The 5022-nt window shown below is 35.0% G+C and overlaps 1 long non-coding RNA gene across 1 annotated transcript; it reads left to right on the top strand.

Moving 5' to 3' along the window:
- Nucleotides 1–2532: 2532 nt before the first annotated feature.
- On the top strand, nt 2533–4795 carry LOC148200450 (uncharacterized). The gene is made up of 3 exons (XR_015785842.1): nt 2533–2673; nt 2780–2870; nt 4566–4795. It is a non-coding gene; the product is annotated as an uncharacterized LOC148200450 (long non-coding RNA).
- Nucleotides 4796–5022: the final 227 nt, after the last annotated feature.

Genomic DNA, 5022 nt, shown 5'->3' with positions numbered 1-5022 from the left:
TGAGGCCAAGTTTGGCCAAGTAGTTGTGAGACCATGGTTGACCGAGCAATTGAGGCTAAGGTATAGCCGAACAATTGAAGCCGAATGGTTGAGCACTTGAGTTCCTATAAAGCATCACTCATTGGTTGCTTATGGCTACAATGGGGGATACTCGCTCGGCCCCATGGTGGGCGCCAAAATATTTTTGGTAGAGGGTTGAGGTCCTTTATTCAAAGCACTCCAAGTTGCCTTGAAGACCGGATGGGATTCTTAGTGGTCATTCATCATCCAAGTTACATTGTTCGTTTTCCCTCCTTCTTGTCGAAGCCATGTAGGTGGGTACTTGTCAAAGACACTCCGACGCTCAAGTCAATAATATAACCAACCGATTAGCATAACAAGTGATGCATATAATGTGCATAATAATCTTAAAGTCATACCTAGGACCTTTATTTATACTAGTTGTGATGGACTTTTACCTTTTGCGGGCCTAATAACAGTCTAATAACACCTTAATATGCATTAGGGGCTTAATGAGTCATTATCACTGATAATCCAACCATATTGTTAGGTCATATTTGGCACGACTTAAGCTTGGGTAGACGACCTAGTAGGATGGCCTTGGAGGACGACCTGGGTGGCGCCCTAGGTGGACGACCTAAAAGGACGACCTAGGTGGACGAGTTAGGAGGACGACATGGGTGATCGATGCTTAGACGACCTAAGAAGACGACTAGGGTGTACAACCTGGAGGAATGGCTTGGGTAGATAACCTAAATGTTTGGCCTGAATGTTGATTAGCTCCTCAGCCAGACTGTACAGTACACACCAGATCGTACGATACAGAATGCATAGATATAATGATAATTAAATAAGAAGGATTTTCAATTTATATTTTAACGTGCATCGTTTTATTATAATAAAATATTAAAACATAAAATTAAATGCATTAAAAAATGAAAATGGATAAACTATATACGAAAAAATTGAGATATTTTTTTATAGTGTCTCTATCCTACATGATGAGTTCATCCTCTTTCTAACTATAAAATATAAAACTTATTGCTTTTACTCTTTTTTCACCTTTATGTATTCTATTTTCAAAGAATAAATACATAGGCATTGTATGTGCTCATTCTTTCTATGTCTCACTTGTTTTTGATAATTTTTTTAAGAAAAAAAAAGACCTATTGTCACATTTGAAGGAAAATATCGATTTCATGTTATAGTAACATGAATTTTTATTATTTCTCATGAAATTTTTTAATTTATTCTACTTTTATAGGTAATGAATGTTTAAAGTATAAGACTTTTTTAGTGTTTTTATATTTTTGTATGGAAATTCTTTTAAGAACATAAAATAAACTCTTAATCACTATAGACTTTTATAAATAATTTTTAACAATGATTCATTTATCATATTTTTTTTTAGTAATTAAGTTTTTCAAATGATTCAATTATGATAAACGCAAAAATTTGAAAGAATAAAAAGAATTCTTTAAACATATGTATTTTCTTTTACAATTATAATTACATTGATATATGTATTATTTTTGTTAATTAAAAAATAAAATACATATAAATAATATAAATAAATTTTTAGTATACTATTTTTGATTTTTCTAATTTTACATATCATATTCATATTCGTCTTTCCTGATCGTAAATTTTAATATTAGCAATATAAGACAAATCCAATATGGTTTCTGAAGATGTCAATCAAAATGTCACAGGTAATATTTTCTGACATGCAAATCAAAGAGTTAGGGTTAAAGGACGAAATGGATCGAATTTCACAGGACCTGAAAATCAATGTTTGTAAGATGATACTGAAACACAAGGGACAAGGTGAATATATTCCGGTCAATATCTCAGGGAATCCCTCGTACCTCTATTTTTCATATGTTGCACTCCATGAATTCCAAGTATTCGGTTCATTCATTTCATTCGGCCACTAGAAAAAGTGCTCCTTATCATCTTTGGATCATTTTCTGCACCCACAACAATTCGAAAGTTACTTCAACCCACTTTTCAAACGTTAAAAGCTACGTGTCTAATATATAGCCCATCAACCTCTGCAACTGACATTCTAAATTTTCGTCTTAAAATTGTTATAAAATCAGTTTATAAAATAAAATTTCACCTATTTATAAAAATTGGTTTAATAAATAGTTCTTTAATTTTCTTAGTTTATTTATTCTTATTTCGAATATAATATTTATTTTGAGAAATATAATTATACTAAAAAATTTGTATTTTTTTATTATCCTTTAGCATATATTGTTGTGAGAACCTGATAAATTAATACACACTAATTCATTCTCTGATCACTGTTTTAATGCACCGTGACACGTCAAAATGCACTCACACTTCCACTGCATGCGCCTGCCATGTGTCACGGTTGGAGCATTCTGAGAATGGTTAGTGGGAGACAAGTGGCGTATGGAGGTTGGGGAGTTTATTCTGCATTGAGAAGGGAAAAATAATTCTGAAAAACTCTCCCTCTTCCTCCTGCATGCTTCATCTTCTTCTCAGAATTCCTGCTTCCAAATTCTCTACCCTCTCTCTAAACCGTTTTCTTCTTTTCTCTAAGATAACTCACTATCAAACCTCTGATCTTATTTCAGAAACCATAGAAACCTTCTCTGCACTGTGAACCTCATTCTGATCCGAACAGAATTGAGAACTGAACTGGTAAGTTCTCATCTTTGCACTTTCGTCCATTTAGTTCATGCAAACCAAAATTCTGGTTGCATGCATGAGTTAGAAGTCTGATCTGTTTACGGTTTTGGTGTGTTAGATTAAGTTGAAGTGGTTGAGTGAATTCTGATAGAAAGCCGTGAGAGCACGAGAGAAAACTCTAAGACTTTGGAAGTGCACTGCTAGATCAGGTAAGGGAAGCTTATATGTTTAATTGATACTGTATGTGATATGTTCTGATTTGTATGTATGAAAAATCTGAAGTTTTAGCTGTTATGGAAGTTTTCTGATATTTGATATGATTTCTGGTTTTTGATTGATCTGTTCTGAACGAACACTGCTCGTATGTATTACATGATGTTGATTTTGATTTAATTGCATGATTGATCTGATTATGTGTGAATGGAGCATGGTTATTGTATAGTTGGAATGATTAAAATGTTGAAATCTGTATGATGATGATGTTTACAGTGAATTAAATCTGGTATGAAAGTTATAAAGTTATAAATTGGAAATCTGGAAAATTCTGTTAAGATTGAAAAATCTGAAATTTCAAATCATCCCTTCTGATAAATGACGCTCGTCACTGTACGGTCTTATACCGTTCGGTTTCCCTGCAAAAGACTTAGAATTGAATTCTTTCATTTGGGAAGAATTCGGTGTGAGAGCGAGCGTTTTTATTTAGTTACTATGTTGAACGTTCGGCTCAACATAGAGTGTCGTCTGCTTTAAACTTAAACAATGCTGAAATAAGAACGTTCGGCCTTATGTCGAACGTTCGTCCTTAATAGAGTTCGGCCTCATGTCGAACGGTCGTCCTAAAGAGCGCTCGGTTTGATATTGAGCGTTCGTCCTAAAGAGAGCTCGGTTCCATATTGAGCGTTCGTCCTAAAGAGCGCTCGGCCTTTTTGCCAAACGTTCGTCATGATTTGTGCTCGGTCATATACCGAACGTCCGCTTTAATAAAGAGTTCGGTCTTAAACCAAAAGTTCAATATTATTCCCTGACGAACGTAAATAGCATTCGTTCAAGTATTTGAATATTCACATTCTTACGTTCGTTCTAATACTAGTCTCGGTCTTCCATGTGCAAATTCCTTCAAAGAAAATTTCTAAGTATTATTATCCATCCTGCCTATATATTGAATCTGGTTCAAGATCTTTATTATGAAGTTTTCTAAGTATCAGTACTCCTTCAAAATGGAGTCGTTTCATTTAACTGACCCAACAGAGAGTCACGTTCGTCCATCCAGTAACTTTATTTGGACGTTCGTCCTACTTCTTCAATGGATTGAGCGTTCGTCATTTTTGACTACTGAACCTAATGATGTAAAAGATGATGGAATATGATAAGTTAAAGTGTGAACACTATGAGAAACTGAATTTATGATGTTGGATTTTGGACGAGCGTTCCAGGGAGGAATGTCTCATATATATATATTGAAAGATTGAATTGGTAAAGTATGACTATGGTTAGCTAATGTTGGCTTGGTCCATCCTGATATTCCGTGATGCTCATCTTCACGTAGAAGGGAGTAGTCATGTGTGGGAATGGCAGGAGGTCTTTCGTATCCCTCACTTAGCAGGGGCGAAGGATTAACCTCGAGTGGCAGCTGTTGAGGGTATCCCAGTTACTACATCACTCGGGTGCAAGGACGCCTGTAGCTACACGGTTCATACAGTCCGGACGGTCTGTCTTATATATCTTTCTGTGTTAAATTACATGAACAATTTACTTGATGTGTGTGTGAATCGAATTATGAACTGTATGTGTGTTGTATTAATTAAACAGTATAAGCTTACCCTTGCATTTCATTTGTGTTGTTTACTGTCCATGTATCTCCGTCTTGTCAAAATGCAATGATCATCCGTTGTGGATGTGAGCAGATGGTGATGCATCCCTTGAAGTCATGCTAGAAGAAGAAAATTTGGAGGATGCAAATCTGGTGGAAGTCGAAGTTAAAGCCGAGCCTTAGAGTGCTTCTTAGTTTAGTACTGTATAGATATCAGATCATTTTGGAACGTTCGGTTATCATTTTTGTAAAACCGTTCGTTATTAGTGTTCGTTACTTCTGATTTGAAATTTGTAACTCTGAAACCTTAAGTTGTTCTGTTGTAAATTCTCTGCACTTGAATACGCACGTTATTTGTACACCAGCCGTTAGGCTTTGAAACTTGGTTTCCTGTTAATATTAAGACTGTTTACTGTTCACTGTTAATTGTAATTAATTCTGAATTATGGTATTACTATATTTTGGGATGTTACATTAGTGGTATCAGAGCAGTTTTGTTCTTCTAAGGACACTGTAGGGTTATGAGTGCACTGTTTTTTTTGCTGTGTGCT

Source organism: Vigna umbellata, chromosome 4, assembly GCF_029865625.1.
Source record: "Vigna umbellata cultivar VRB3 chromosome 4, Vumbellata_1.0, whole genome shotgun sequence".
Taxonomy (NCBI): Eukaryota; Viridiplantae; Streptophyta; class Magnoliopsida; order Fabales; family Fabaceae; genus Vigna; species Vigna umbellata.
Note: the sequence above shows the minus strand (reverse complement) of the source record. Positions and strands in the feature narration are given on the sequence as shown.